At 27.6% G+C, this 17,338-nt stretch overlaps 1 long non-coding RNA gene across 1 annotated transcript; it reads right to left on the bottom strand.

Annotated features, from left to right (window-relative positions):
• Positions 1–323: 323 nt before the first annotated feature.
• Positions 324–16,657, bottom strand: LOC107449082 (uncharacterized). The gene is made up of 3 exons (XR_011637692.1): positions 13,081–16,657; positions 10,721–10,822; positions 324–2,015 (listed from the first exon to the last, which is right to left on the bottom strand). It is a non-coding gene; the product is annotated as an uncharacterized lncRNA (long non-coding RNA).
• Positions 16,658–17,338: the final 681 nt, after the last annotated feature.

The following is a 17,338-nucleotide window of genomic DNA, read 5'->3' as shown; positions in this document are numbered from 1 at the left end:
TCAGCCCACAGATTAAAAGAAGATTTAAAGAAAAAAAAATTAAACGCTACTTTTATAAACAGAAGCAAATATCTTAATCCTTTCTTCCACATTTTTGCCTTTCTTAAACTGCATAGTCCCATAATCTACAAAGAGGAAAAAGATTTCTGCATTCATTTCCCAACACAAAAGAGTTTGCAATGGTATTCTAGTTTCACATGAATTTTAATGCAAGAAAAGTATTACTGAGTTGATGATATTTCAACTTTTTTACGATAAATTTACGTCTAAATANGATTTCTCCATTCATTTCCCAACACAAAAGAGTTTGCAATGGTATTCTAGTTCCGCATGAATTTTAATGCAAGAAAAGTATTACTGAGTTGATGATATTTCAACTTTTTTACGATAAATTTACGTCTAAATAAGTGTGGATGTAATGGATGGTAAAATAATTTTAATTAAGATAAAAATTCCAGCTTTTCTTTGGAATTCCCTGATTTTTCCAGGTCTTAATCCAAATTTCCCTGACTTTTCCAGTTTTATTCCAGTATAAAAAAATTCCCTCATAATTCCAGGTTTTCGAGGTGGGTGGTCACTCTGGTTTGAGTCCCATAGCGGCCAGATTAACAGTGGGAGGTTTTAGTGGTTTTCTACGCCGTGTAACGCAAATGCGGTTTAGTTTTATCAAAAAAAGTCCTCTATGGAGGCAAATTTCCCCCTATACTTGATATCTTGTCTTCTGGATTGGGCTCAAAATTACAAATCTATGTAGTTGAACATTGATAGTCGTAAATCCAAAACTGGATCTGCTGTTCCATGACTGTATGAAATGACAATATAAAATAAAATTGTCAAGGAGGAATCACGATGGCGCAGCAGAAAAGAAATTCCCCTCCCAATGAGGTGTCCCGGGTTCAATGACTGGTCTATGTGGGTTTTACTCCCGGTTTGCACCGACCAGAAATTTAAGTGTAAGATTATCACTGTTAATGGGTCAAGGGTTAAAATCGTTGGGCTAATCATATAAGGTTTTCGCGGTTTTTCCCTCCGTGTAACGTTTGCAGTTTTCTGTTTAGGTAAAAAGATATATTTAACATTTATTGGAACTTCGGGAAGCATGTTGAAAATATCTTTTAAACAGTTAACAAAAACAGCAAAAACATCACATTTGGAACAAAAAGTTACTTATTACTATATTGTACTAAATTCTTTCTTTATAAAATGGTAAACATATAAATAACAGTAATTAAATAAATTTATCAAGCCTCTGATTGAAAGTATAATGACATTCTGTTAACAAACAGTTCTGTAAACCTATTTCTTGAATAAACAAATATGTAATATATGAAGCATATTTTTCTCATTTGTAATGTGTACCAAAGTTATGGAGTAAAAAATATTTTTTCTTTCACATAAAATTTTTAATTTTTTTTTAGAGACAATTTCAATTTTAAATTTCATATTCCAATTTTTAAATAATGTCAATCATGCAATATACTATGTAATTTTTTTTTCCTAACAGGAATATAAAAATTTTCAGGATAGTTCTCGGTATTCAAAGCACAAATCGAATATTTAGTTAAGCCGGATAATGTACTGCAGGGAACAGTACTTAGTTACTCTTTCTTAACTTTTAAATTAATACCAATTTAATAAGATCGTCAATAAATTATTGTATTAAAAATTAAAATGCCTATTAAATATTTAAATAGATATTAACACGAAACCTATGAACTAGAGAAGAACCTATACCATTTATGACCCAGAAACAACAAATTTGTATTTTGACTAGTAAATTTGTATGATATACTAGTAAATTTGAGCTTGAATTTATTTCAATTTTTATTATCAGACATCGCTCATAACCTTCCTCCCACTTTGCCCGAAAAAGTGAGCAAATCCCTTTCCGACTTTAGGTGCTTTTGTTGTATTTGAACGACCAGGAAATTTACTGAAGCAGTAGAATATAATTCTTACCAAAGTTATGATGAATCACACAATACTATTCTCCATCATAAAGACAACATCCTGTCCTTTAAAATGCAAAGTAATCAATAAGATATGAATAAAATATCAACCATTTCAAATAATAATAAATTTACGACACATATAAATATGTGGTCACTATTGCTTATTTGCTCGAAGAAAAATTTTATTACAACACTGTATTACAATATTATTACAATACCCAATTCTTTCCCATACCTCTGTCAACTAAAATTGACTTTCTAAGTATGGAGATTAATTATCAGTCGACACCGGAAAACAGAGAGTCTAAATATATATATATTAAAGAATTGCCTGCCATTAGCCACCTGACACTACATTTCCCGCCAAAATTACACCATGTGCTCCAAAATCAGTGATTTCGACTTCTTGTATTACATAAGAAAGATGCTATTTCCACCGAAACTTTCAGCAGAGGGTGTGTTTCTTGTTCCTCAGTGGCACCATCTCCTAGCAAGAATGGGACTTCCGAAACAGACATAAGTCACAGCCCGTTTAAAGGGTGGTATACATCCATTCATTAATCCACCGATCATAATTCTGATCTGAATCAGAGATCAATCTAGCTCCAATTCAGTTCCTCCAGAAGTTTGATTTGTTATGGAAACATGGGGGATTTTGTGATCCGACAGAAATAACATGCACTAGTCACCATTTACTAAACGGAGAGGACCGAACTCGCGGCGACTTAAACATAGTCCCAGCGATCTACCAACCACGCTATCCCAGATTCTGAAGAATTCTTTCGTTTTAGGGCGTTACAAGATTACTAAATAAGATTTTAATGATGAAGAAAATTATTTTTTTTTATGTTCTCCACTTGCGGCAATGCGAAAAACAGATTTACAGTGATAAAGGTTTCTTTTGAGATTAAAAACTATTTTTTTTTTAGAATTAANAATATATATATATTAAACAATTGCCTGCCATTAGCCACCTGACGCTACATTTCCCGCCAAAATTGCACCATGTGCTCCAAAATCAGTGATTTGGACTTCTTGTATTACATAAGAAAGATGCTATTTCCATCGAAACTTTCAGCAGAGGGTGCGTTTCTTGTTCTTCAGTGGCACCATCTCCTAGCAAGAATGTGACTTCCGAAATAGACATAAGTCACAGCCCGTTTAAAGGGTGGTATACATCCATTCATTAATCCACCGATCATAATTCTGATCTGAACCAGAGATCAATCTAGCTCCAATTCAGTTCCTCCAGAAGTTTGATTTGTTATGGAAACATGGGGGATATTGTGATCCGACAGAAATAACATGCACTAGTCACCATTTACTAAACGGAGAGGACCGAACTCACGGCGACTTAAACATAGTCCCAGCGATCTACCAACCACACTATCCCAGATTCTGAAGAATTCTTTTGCTTTAGTTCGTTACAAGATTACTAAATCAGATTTTAATGACGAAAAAAAAAATTTTTTTTAATGTTCTCCACTTGCGGCAATGCGAAAAAAATTTTTTTATAGTGATAAAGGTTTCTTTTGAGATTAAAAACTATTTTTTTTATTAGAATTAAATCCTAAATTATTGTTTTTGACGGCGATTTTATTTAGGTGCATTTTTCGATGTTTTTTATAGATTTTTACTATCATCGCTTTTTTCTAAAAATTTCGGCTTTTAAGTCTTGCTATAAGGATGAAGAACTATTTTTTCTTTTAATCTTTTCCTATAATTTTTTTAATCGTGTTTAATATCTTTTTCATTTTTGAATAATGAAACTCGGAACAATTTTATTTTACACTAGATCAGTATTTCAGGGGAACTGAATTTCATTATCAAAGTTAATTTCACATCATATTTTCAAGAATTGAAACAAGAAAAGCCTTTCTGAATTTTAATTTAAAAAATTTGATGACAATTTTTTGTAATGTAAAAATAATATGACATTTTACATTGACACATCTAAACTTTTTGATGATACAATAATTATTTAAAGGTACTATGTACTAGCCAAAAATTTTTTAGCCAAAACATTTAAATTTCGAAGCAAAAAAAAGTAGTAAAAATTGTATTTTATCAAAATTAAATTTGCTCTAACATTTAATTGCATACAAGAATGAGACGAAAAAACACATCTTTTTTTACTGTAAGTTGACTTTTGTATTAATGATCCAAATTTGACTACCATCACTTACTTTTATGAGAATGCTGCTATCACAAAATTTTTGTTTAAAATCAATAAATTCCATTGCTTGTATTTCGTTGATAAGAGATTATGCATTAAGAACATAGTGAAAACAAGCATAACAATATATGTAAATGTCTTAAACGGGACTTTTTAAAAATGAAGATGCAATTGCACATGATGTTTTCACAAAGAATATACACCACCTTTCTGATGAAGGATAAAAACAATATTCTTCTCTGAATTGATTGGAAATTTTTTATCATAATGTAAATGTTATTCAGCTTAAATTTAAAGAAATTTTCCGATTATAATTATTTTTTTAACATAATCATGTAAAAATTTCCAAAAATTAAAATAAAATGCACTGCTGATAATAAATATACTCACAAGTTTAAGATAGACTTTAAAATTAGGGTTGAAAGATAATAGCTTCTTATATCACAGCGAAAGTTTATAAATAACCAAATTTTAAATATATTTAACAGTTTACATGACACTTCCGCACATTCTACTGTAAAAATTTTCTAATGCTATATTTAACAAAATTTTATCAAAGCAAATATCATGCCAGACAAATCCATTTTTTTTAAATTTTGAAGATTTGTAATAAAATTGTTGAATAAATTACACAATACAGTAATTAAGAAAACCATGATAAACATTAGAACTTTTNTTTTATCAAAGCAAATATCATGCCAGACAAATCCATTTTTTTTAAAAATTTTGAAGATTTGTAATAAAATTGTTGAATAAATTACACAATACAGTAATTAAGAAAACCATGATAAACATTAGAACTTTTTCTCAGCATCATGATTTTATTTAAGAACAAAACTCATTGTAAAAGAAACAACATCCAATTGTAAATGCAATACATAACCTTCATTATTTAAAATAAACGTCGATAATCTTTTGGTAAAACACAAGTTGAAAATACATAATTGTCATTAAATAAAATTATTTTTTACATGACTTTAAAATATTTGATACAGTTTGAGTTTAGTCCTACAATTGCAGATCTTTATTTACTTGAAATTATATTTCCAAGCAGTCCCAAGCATATATATTTAAAAAAAAAATCAAACTGCAAAACCCTTTAACTCTTTTTATTAGACCTGAAAATAACTACTCGCTATGTGGCCAGTCTACCAAAAAAGTGACGAAAAGTCTTAAATGAACAACTGCTTATTTTAAAAATTGTTTAATGTAGAATTACATCTATGTAAAAAAATACTCTGGGAATTCAGAATCCATCGATTCATGGTTGAAAAAATTATGTAAAAGGAGAATTCTTAAATAATTCACATATTTCGATGCTGTAATATATACAGTAAATATATCCCCCCCCCCAGATATTTTCGTTCACTTTAAAAGTCACTAAATTTTGACACATATTTATTATTTTTATTGTTTAAATAAATTTTTACAGCCTTAGAATATTTCAAATAAGAATTTTTTTTAAAAAAATAATTTAATAAAAATAAAAAAAGTTACTTTTAAATGTCTTAAGTGGCATATTTTTGTACCCATTGATATCAGTCACCAACTCAATAGGTTTAAGGAAAAAGCCGCTGCTAAGACATTCTGGTCTCCCAGAATATTACCTGAAAATATAAATTTTCAGGTATACTTTTTAGTTAGAGTAAACATTCAGGCATATTATGATACGAAAATATATTTAAAATTCAATGCTTGTAATTTTAATACATCGCACAAGGTTATATGAAGCCAACAGAAAATTTTAGAAATTTTTTTAAACGTCCTTAATAAAAATTGAACCAACTTTCCAGCTTTGCTCTTCGTTCACCATAAACACCCTTTTGAATAGACGATATTATTGTTTATATTTTAATCATTTACAAATTAATATAAATGATACATAAAAACATACACATCAGTCTATATTCAAGGAATTTAAATAAAAACGACTTATTCATTGTTTTGCAATAATTTAAACATGAAAATTTATTACGGTAACAATATTGTTTGCATTAAACTTTAAACAATCTACAATGTAATGGTTTTAACTGAGTAAAAAGTACCAGATAATTTCATTTTTAATTGTTTTAACATGGCAAATTTGTTAACAGACAATCATTTTTTTAATCTTTCTCATTGTTACAGAAAAATTCTGTCACAGATGAAAACTCAAACTAAAGAAAACAGCTGTAATGTAAAGCTAAATATAAAGTAAAGAAAACAGCTAGTAAAGTAAAGCTTAAAGTAAAAAGTGGAAAGCATAATGTGGAAATTTTGCTAACTAAATAATTAAATGTAAAGGAAAATGTCGTCAAGTTGAAAGTACAGTAAACCATAGAATACAAATTATAGAGTAAATTAAAATATAATGAAAGTTTTGACTAAAACCAATATATGACCAAGAGTAAACTAAAATTAAAATGGCGTGTAAAATTTAGGGGCCTCTTTTTCATCACTATTAAAATAGTCATCCACATTATTTATCTAAAGCATTTCTCAAAATCTCATATACACTGCACGATTCACTTCAAAAATATAGGAAAAAATTTCTGTACCTCTTAAGTACTTTTATTTAAAATTTAAGCATAGTATAAATTACGTTTTTATTTTATAGTATTTAGGGTAATCTTTTAAATCAGTAATGGAAGATGAAATTTGTAATAATTTAGAATCGTAAACTATAATAGATACTAAACAAAACTAATATTATTGGGATTAACATAGTGAAATATTTCATTAAATTAATTTTAATATATTATTAACCATAAATTAAAATTTGATTTGAATTTAACTTGATTTGGAAATGAATCTTTGATAACGAAATTCAGTTCCCCTGAAATACTGATCTAGTGTAAAATAANAGATACTAAGCAAAACTAATATTATTGGGATTAACATAGTAAAATGTTTCATTAAATTAATTTTTAAATATTATTAACCATAAATTAAAATTAAAATTTGATGTGAAATTAACTTGATTTCATCACCAGCCAAAGAAATTATGACTGAATCAAGTTTTAGTTATTTTATGAACTAGAAACTGCAAGTTTGACCTTTGCCTTTATGCGTTAACCCATAATAAGAGATTGTAGGACAAATCAAAAATTTTTGATAGCAAATATATTTATCAGAAAATATAGCCTAAGTCTTAGCCAACTGTAAACAAGTTTGAATATTATCATAAAACGTTAGTTCATTGTAGAAAATAGCTATTCTAGAACAATTTTGATAGCCAACTTACCAAAGAAAAATTTTGGGAGAAACAAGTTCTTGTTTACTTTTGACGAAGAAAATTTAAATTTCGCTTCTAAATGTAAGCCAATTACACAACTTCGTCAGGACACATTATCTCAACAAAAATGTTTATAACTTAACTCAGCAAAAAAAGTTACTGCCAAAATGAAATCAGCTACTTTTTTACCCAGAAATCTTAAAATTAAAGCCAAAAACTTTTGCCTTATTTAGAAAATCTTTCGCTCTTAAAATGTTGGACAGCCCAACCACCGATAAAATCAGGGTGGCCAATCAAATTAGATTTTAAATTTCCCTGATTTTTCCAGGTTTTCCAGGCAAAAATCTTAAAATTCTCAGGTCTGTGTTTCTTTTTTCTTATAAATTGTAGGATGTTATTTTTTTAACATATGATCTTGAAAAAATTATTTCTTTTGCTAATTTGGCAAGATTTTTTATTTATTTCTTGATGTTTTAGTACAACATTAATTTTTAAGACAGGTGGAGAAAATAATATGTTTCGCTTGTAGAATATATTTTTTTTATTGAAGACAATTTTTTTTAATATGCTACTTTAAGTAGTTTTTGCTCAAAGTGTACTTAGCAAATGTCAAAAACCGAATGACCAATAAAACCATGGATACATATTGTTTAATATATTTTCATTAAGCAAAAAGGAAAACAGTTTCAGGTGATTATATATAAATAAATTTTATAATTACAGTGGCTCCCAAAAGTGTTCGTTCACTTATAACTTTTATTGAAATAGGAAATAAAAATTCATTAATTAAATGAATATTTCAGAATTGGTAGATGTATAATCTAATCTCAGCAAAACTGCATGGAATATTTTAAAAACAAAGCAAAAGTTTATTTTTAAGATATCAATAATCAAATAGTAACAAAAGTTTTACCCCACGAAAGTCATCGTACACTTAAATGTTTTCCAATTTCAGAATTAAAATTATAGTCTATTGCTCTAATTTTTAATATATGTATTTGCAATTTAGTATCAAACTTGTGATAGCAAAATTATTTTAATTTTTGCTTCACCGTAATATTTTCTTTTATCATTTAAAAATGCCTCATGGTCATAATAAAACAATAGACCAAATTTGAAAGTCGATTATTTGTCATCATAAGAGGTATATCAGTAATGAATATTGTTATATTAATATATTGTGTCCTATTGCACTGGGCAATATGTGATAAAATTGCTTAAAAGGACTTCATATCAGAGATTAAAATTATAAAGTTTGTGGAAAAATACATAAATTCACAATTTAGTGTTATAAAGTTTCTGTAAAATTTAATAAAAAATATTCTGCTCGAATTTCACAAGACAAAAAAAAAAGCTAGTAACATTTATTTACAAACTTATAAAAGCTATTGTATATGTCAAAGGAAACTCTACTAAATATTACTAATTAGAAAAATTAAAATATTTACCAATGGGCCGAGATTTTTTTGAAAGTGTGAGATGACTTTTATGCAATAAAGTTTTTGTTACTTTTTGATGATTGATTTCTTAAAAATAAACTTTTGCTTTGTTTTTAAGATAATCCAAGCAGTTTTGCTAAGAATAGAATATATATTTTTATTATTAAGTATCTATTTTAATTAATGGATCCATTTAATCAATAGATTTTAATCATTGAAAGTCATAAGTGTACCAACAATTTCCTGAGTCACTGTATTTACATTTCAATATTAAGCTGTACTGTATACAGTATTTTATCTTAGCAAAGCTATTAAAAAAATTCATTGATCATTTTTTCTTTAAGCCAATACTTCAAGACGAATTTTTAAATAATGTTCTTTTTTTTGAATTAGCAGTAAGAGATTCACTATACAAAAATAAATGTCACAAATATAAAATTGTCTAATTTTTTGTTGTTTCTATAGAAAAAAAAAGATAAAATTCTTTAAATTTTATACTTTCTTTTTCTTATTTGAAATTAAAATATTTAAAGAATTCCAATCTAAAAACATAGTTTTTTTTAGTTTTGAGTAGTTAATTGTTTTTGTTTTAACAACTAGAGTCTTGTACAGTACAGAACTAAAACACTAAGTTTCGTTTTCCTTCTTCGTACTAAAANCAATCTAAACACATAGTTTTTTTAGTTTTGAGTAGTTAATTGTTTTTGTTTTAACAACTAGAGTCTTGTACAGTACAGAACTAAAACACTAAGTTTCGTTTTCCTTCTTCGTGCTAATACACATATGAATAAAAAAAGATTAAATTTATGTTTATACATCATTAAATATGTTTCCAATACATTCCTTAGTCTTTGTTTGATTTTTAGGGTAAATGGAGGAATAGTTTTGGAAATATCATCTCTGGAAAGCAAGTAACATTTATGACCTTTCGATATTGTGACAACTATACAATTCGAATTTTGAATTAAAAATCAAATAGTTACCAACAAATCAGCAAAATTAAAAATTAATATATAGTTGGTTCTTAAAAAAAACCTTCTTTTAAAAATTGAAATATGTTATAAAAGGTTAAAATGAAACAGAAAAAAATAGCATTAATGCAACAATTGTAACAATTTGTCGACAAACATTGCTGCAAGCGATTGTTAAAAAAATGTGTGATTAGTTGGCTTGCTGAGAAAAAATAATTCACAAATTTCTTTGAATGGTAGTACAAAAGCCTCCAGAAAAAGAATGCAATATAAAATCTATTATTATTAAATTATAACCAACTAATTTTTGGAGAATTTTATAAAGTTAAAAAAACAAAAACATTTTGAATCATTTCATCAAAATGGAAAACAATTACCACCAAAGCATCGGAACAAACTTGAGCCATAAATGGATTCAGCCCATGGACAGAACTTAAAACCAGAAGCAAATGTCTTGTTATTATATAGCTTATGTATCTTATCTAATATAAATTTTTATATCGTGAAGTAACTAAAATATAAATGTTTTTATTATATAATTTTATTTTTCAAATGGTGTGACAAGAGGGAATTAATCAAATATTGATTTGAATTTTGCTTATACCTGTTAAGAAAAATTAGGAAAAAAATACACATTCTTCTATGGAAGCCAGAAAGCAAAGTAAATAAATAATTGATTGGCTAGTATCATTTAATTAACTGAGTACATAAAATGTACAGATAATTTTCAATTGATGACAGTTTTAAAAATGCATGAATTAGCCAAAGATTTGAAGGTAAAAAGGCAGCTCTACCGTTAATCTACCCTGGACAGAAAGTGTATAGAAAAATAGGAGGCATCATATTATGTATAGCTTATATTGGTATATAAATTCAATATTTTTTTCTACTGAACCTAGGTAGAGAAACACTGATGTTTGATAGTTCTAACTTTAAAAAAAGTAAGATTTTTTTCAAATTCAACTTACCCCTTGTTGAACAGCAGTCTGGACTTTAGCATCTTACCTTGATGTATCTACAGATGAATTTGAAGTTGATTCAGAAGAATTAGACAATTCTTGAACTGTAACCTAAAATAAATAAAATTGAACAGTAAAAACACTAGCAAATTTCAAAAATCTACAAAAATCCCCATACTTTGCGGAATAAGGAAAAAAATAACCAGCAACATACTCAAAAACATTTGTTTAAGCATATAAAATATTTTAGCTTTAAACTATGAATTCATGCTTTTTTCAGAGAAATAATTTTTAAGCATACATAGTCTAATTCTGGACATAGTCTAGTTCAAGTCTGGTTCTGGAAATTTTTAATATCATTAATGTCGAGAGCATTGCTCACAGATACAGCAGATAAATTTCTTAGTCTTTTTGCATTTTTCTTGAAATATAGGGAAACAAATGTTATAATTCCATCATCACAGACTTAAATATAAGTGGAAGAGCTAAATTTTCGTTTGAGTTTAACAAATGTGCTCAGCAAGGTGAATCCCTATTATTTATGCTGTTCAATATCACCTTACATTTGAGAATCACATCATTCGACAACTAGGAAATATATTCACAAAGTCAACAAAAGTCTGTGCCCATGCACACAATACAGGAATTAATGCAAGAAAAAAAAGTAGACTAATAGAACAAATAAAAGAAATTACAGGAAAAGCAAATGAAATAGGTCTAACCAAAATAAAATGCATAATAAAGACAAAGACAGAAGAGCAAATACAAATACAAGGTCTAAAAATTGATAAAATTTTTAAGGGTCTTTTCTTACGGGTCTTTCATTACTTATCACGGTCAGGAAATGAACAATAAATGTGAAATTCCTGACTGCATAATAAATGGACACAAAATGGAAATATATTTGCAAATAATGATTACTAAAAAGGAAATTAATTTTGAGAAAATGTATAATATGTAAAACCCGAATAAGACCAATAGTAACATATGGGTCTGAAACCTAGGCCTTCTTCAACAATATGAAAATATATTAGGAAATTTTGAACATAGTATAACATAAGTTAAAGTAACGCATGGAGAAAAACATGCAACCATGAAATAGAAAAATTAACTTGCCATCTTAATATTTTTTTAAAATCCATATAACATTTCTTCATAATTAGTAATAGTACTGATCATATGATGTATACANTGCCTTAGAAAATCATGAAAGGAAAGGAGGAAGATCAAAGTTAAGATGGCTGGATCGGGTTGAGAAAGAACCAGAAAAAAATATTAAACTGGAGAAACATGGAACTTTATTGTAGAGAAAGCTCACAAGGCTTTTGAGTTGGAAAAGAAGAAGTATAATTCTGATAATCTGACATAACTCTAAGAGTTTCAACACAAGAAATCACTTGCCATCTTAATATTTTTTTAAAATCCATATAACATTTCTTAATTAGTAATAGTACAGATCATATGATGTATACATCACATGAATATAAATTATATTTCCCTCTGAATTCAACAAAAATACATTATCACATAATTTAATTGTGATTCATAAAGTATGATTCGGATAACTTCAAAAGCAAACCATGATGATCAACTGTTAATACCTATGCAGCGTAACAAAAGTAACAACTTTATTAAATCATTCACATAGCTATGAAAATTTTTTTTTATAAAGCACTGTCGTTGTTGTTGCTCATTTACGCCACACTAGAGCTACAGAATGGGCTATTGGCGACGGTCTGGGAAACATCTCTGAGGATGATCCGAAGAAATGCCATCACAATTTTGATCCTCTGCAGAGGGGGTGGCACCCGCGCTTCGGTAGCCTGACGACCTGCACGCGAAGTCCAGCACTTTACGGTAGCACAGTTTAACGAGGACCCTACGCAGACTGATCCAAGTGGTCACCCACCCGCACACTGACTGCAGCCAGTGATGCTTGGCTTCGGTGATCTGATGGGAACCCTGTCTTAATGATCAGTCCACTGCGGGACTAAAAAGCACTGTCAGATTTGTTATTTTATATACATCTTTGAATTATCACGCTTTATTTTTTTTACATGATATAAACTGTCATACAAACATGATATAAACTGTCATTTTATGATTGCAATAATGTATTTACTTTTAATAACTTAATTCAGATTATAAAGCGTAATCTTTTAGAAAGTTTATCTAAAAGGCAACCAAGATAATCCATGGATTTTGATTTTCTAATATATCTGCAGTCTTGTGTGGATGTTAAATAATCAGGATTTTAGCTATTATTTAGCTATTAGACAAGAAATTTGTAAAAATATTGGTCAATATCAACACAATAAATGAGTAAGAGACATTTAAATTTAAAAGACAATAATTGAATAACCCCTCACATTTACAACATCTAATTCTCCTGAGAAATTTTCAGTTGTTGTTCGTAGATTAGATTGTTGATCTTTGAGCTCTTTCACATTGCTTTCTAGAGCTGTCATTTTACTTTCAAAGTTAGAAACACTCTAAGAATAAAAATAAATGATTATTTACAGTACTTTTCTAAAAACAGAAATTAATGTATTTTTCACATAAATGATAATACAATTTTTTTTAAAAATAAACAAATACACCGATTAAAAATTTTATTCAATAAGTTCCAGTATTACCTTTCTTAAAATAGATAAAAAAAATACTTTAAACTAGGGGTGCGCTATCTCTTGATCTGCAGCCCAAGACAATATCAAAAATAGAATTTTCTTTTCAGAAAAAAAAAATCCGAGAATTTTGAACTGCACATTTAATTTTTTTCCAGTGTTTTTTTTTTCTCATTTTGTTTAATCGGTATTTTTTCTCTTTTTTTCATGAAAAGGAAACTTTAAAAAAAATATCAATTTTGCATTTGTTGAATTTTAATTTATAATTTTATGTCTAATGTTTAAAATAATTTAATTTTATTGAGTTAACTGATTAAAAAAAATTTAGTATCTAGTATATAGATGTTTCGGTATAAAAAATACTATAACTGCTAATATCTGTCTAAATACTTGGACAAGCAAATTGGTCAACCTGCTGTCCAATTGGCCCTTCTCTTAAAAAGATTGTGCACCCCTACTTTAAACACTTTTAGGTTTTTTTTGGTATTTTAGGTGTGAAACTATCTTCCGCAGTCTTTCACCAAACGTTTTTTTACAGTTTCCCGTACGAATGATTTTGCTTTCAAAAAAGATGTCTATAAATTCTAATATAAGGTATAGTGTTTTCTAAACTAATTTTTAAGATCTTCGTAAACACTTCGGAAGTAAATTAATGAGGTTGGAAAATCATTGATAGAAATAGAAATGTTACTTAGTGATTTAGTTTCATCACACTAGTAAGTATGTTTGTGCTTCAATTATAAATATTCTAATTTCAAGTTGCAGAATTAGAATTTTTAGATCATTCTAAATGAATAAAAATATCATTTCATCAGATACTGTACATTAAATGGTTATTTTCAAAGAGAGATGACCCATCTTGAGTACTCATGGTACAATAAAACTACGAAGAAACAACACCAACAGAAATCACACTTTTTAAAGCTGGAAGCTAATAGTTTTTAAAAATTGAGTTATCATAAGCAGCAGAAATGAGTTGTATTTTTGAGAATAGATAAGCTTATTTAATTTTGTATAATTATTATTATTTCAAATGATAATATTCCTCTGCATACTATTTGTTTTTGTAAGTTTATTCCAAAGTAAAATACTTAGAGGGAAAATTCAGGAATATTACAATATATTTTAACAGTAGAATGAAATGAAATTGTTTTAGTACATTAACAGGCACAATTTTTTTTCATATTAACTCAAAAAGTACATGACATATACATTCAAACTATACCAATTAGTAAAATAATTTTTCATAGAATTAATATAATTATTTTTTTTTGTTGGTACGAAAAGAAAGACCTAAATGGACATAAAATAGAAATACTTGACTCAGAGACTTAGTTATTGGTCACAGAAGTATATTTTTATCAATAGAACTATTTAATAAGGCATTAAAACTGAATTCTCAATGTATTTATTTCAAATATCATTTAATTCATCAAACATTGTGAGATTAATTTAAGAAGAGAGTATTGAAAACAGTATAAAATGGTTTTGAACTGTTTTCTGTAAATGAGGTTCGCTTCATTGTGTATAAGTAATACTTATTTAAATCAAGCCTGTACAAAAATTCTATTTCATATCAATTTTAGTGAATTTTCTAAAAAATACAAAAACTGGGACCAGGAGAAGCTGGCAATAAGCACTTACATTCATCGAAGTAAAAAGTATGCATATAAATCTTAATCTAAAAGTCATTTCTTTAAACCATTATGCATAATTACTTAAACTATTAACACTCAACATACTGCAGCACTGGCCATATTCTCACACTGGTAACCTGTTCCGAGATAAAAGAATTATTTTTGCCATCAGTCGATATTTGATCGCCCAAAAGTTTTTTTTTTTTTAATTTCTTCGACAAATACGGAGAAATTTGGGAATATAGGAGTAAACAGGAGATAGTTGTAAAATACAGGAGTCTTCTTTACAGGTACACATATAAATAATGACCTTAAAACATATTCCACCAAAATATAAAGGGTTCCCACTTAAAACAGGAAAAAAAAATTTCCCTGACTTGTCCAGACATTTCAAGTAAATTTCAATGAAATCCAGACCATGTTTTATCTATAATAGGGGTGCACAACCAGAGGAATCTGAACGAAATGAAAAAAATTAATTCCAAATTTTTTTTTCCTTTAAAAAAATTTGGAAATTTTACATTTATATATTCAAGTTTTGGATGCCCCCAGTCTCAATCAATGTAGTTTTTGATCGCTTTTTTTCCGATAGTTAATGCTACGAATTTGCACATAGTTTTGAGAATCCTAACATTTTTAATACATCATTATTACGATACACAAATTTCGGATTTTCGTTATCACTTTTTGACGTTCTTCATGTAGGCCAATTCCATCGTTAATCCAATGACTTTTAAGTAGTTATTGCTACCCATTTTCACAAAGTTTCTGAAATCGCGATTTTTGAAAATTGTAAATGCACATTGCTATTTGTATTCACGAGATTTAAAAATCAGGAAAGGAAGAACACCATTTGTGATAGATTCCAAAACTAATGAAGTTATTTACCCTAAGTTTAATACTGCCTACACCAGCTTCTGTTGAAACACAGTTTTCCAGAATGAATTTGGCCTGTTAAAAATTACAGAGCAGTCTTCAAACAAAATCATTAAAATTTTTTATTTAATAACTCGAAAAAGCTATCATATGATCAAGTAGATAAAATTATCACAATATTTAAAAACTTTGCAAATTACAGGATAACCATAAAAAAAAATTTTAAACCATTTTCTTCCTACTTAGACCATTTCAGATCATATGCTGGGAATTGATTTCTATATCATTAAATTTTAACTTTAAAAAATTAAATCAAAATAAGTTTCGAAAAGTAATGTAAATTTTAATTGATTTTAAATATATACGTGTAACTGTAAATAGTAAGTGTCATTTTAAAAAAGTATTGGTCATAAGGAATTGAAAACAAGTATCTTAATAGTTTTTTAAAGTAAAATAATTCCTTCAAAATTAACGTTTTTTTCTTTCTTCTTTTTCTTCCCTCTCTCAGCCCCTGCCTCTTATGATTAATTTAAAATAAATGTTTTAAAGTTAGAGTATATTCCCTACTAAATGCTAATTCTTTTTAGCTGAAGGGGTTTTGTTTTAATTTTAATCATTTTTAACCCTTATATTTCTTTAAATCAAAGTATTTAAATAGCATTTTTTTTTAATGACAAAATATTAATTTTTTTAAATTTAATTCTGTGAACAAATTTTTCAACGTTAAAATTTATGTTTAAATGGACTTTTGTATTATGTAATATGATAAAAATAAAAATGATTTTTCCAAAATTTTTAATTATTTCTATTTATCTCCCTTTAATATCAAGGATAATTCAGAATGTAATAATAATGGATAATAGTTTAATTTCAGAATGAATGGAAACATGGAAAAAATTACAGAATGGTGAAAAGAGAAGAAAAAATTATTTAAATAAAATGAAATTAAAAATTTTTATTAATAAAAATCCTGGAAAAAACAAAGATATCAACTCTTCATCAGCTCACACGATTATATAGTAAACGCTTTATTTGCGCAAACTTCATAACAAATCTAAATTACTTTTGTTCCTTTTTCGGCAGTTACTGCTTAGCATTAATGCATGGTTTTTAATTTTTCGATGTTTTAACACGACATTAATACGAATCGTGAGTAAAGATTCGGTAATTTAGATTAAAATTTTTTGGCGTGGTTTATTTGTGCCAGTATTATAGCATGTCAACTTATTTTTCAATCGTCGTTTTGGCAACTATTGCTACAAGGTTTTTAAAGTCCCGATATGTTTTATACGCTATAGCGACGTCTTAATTTCGAATCCCGCATTTAAGTACATTACTTTTTGACACGCTTTATTTACGCCGATTTTATTGTAAATATGAAAGGATTTTGATAGTTTTGTTTGGTAGTTTTTACTCTGTGAATTAAGAAAATTCTTATATTTTTAATACTAGTCAGACAACAGGCAAGTTTTGAATCGTGCATTAAAATA

This window comes from Parasteatoda tepidariorum, chromosome 9 (assembly GCF_043381705.1).
Source record: "Parasteatoda tepidariorum isolate YZ-2023 chromosome 9, CAS_Ptep_4.0, whole genome shotgun sequence".
Lineage (NCBI taxonomy): Eukaryota > Metazoa > Arthropoda > Arachnida > Araneae > Theridiidae > Parasteatoda > Parasteatoda tepidariorum.
Note: the sequence above shows the minus strand (reverse complement) of the source record. Positions and strands in the feature narration are given on the sequence as shown.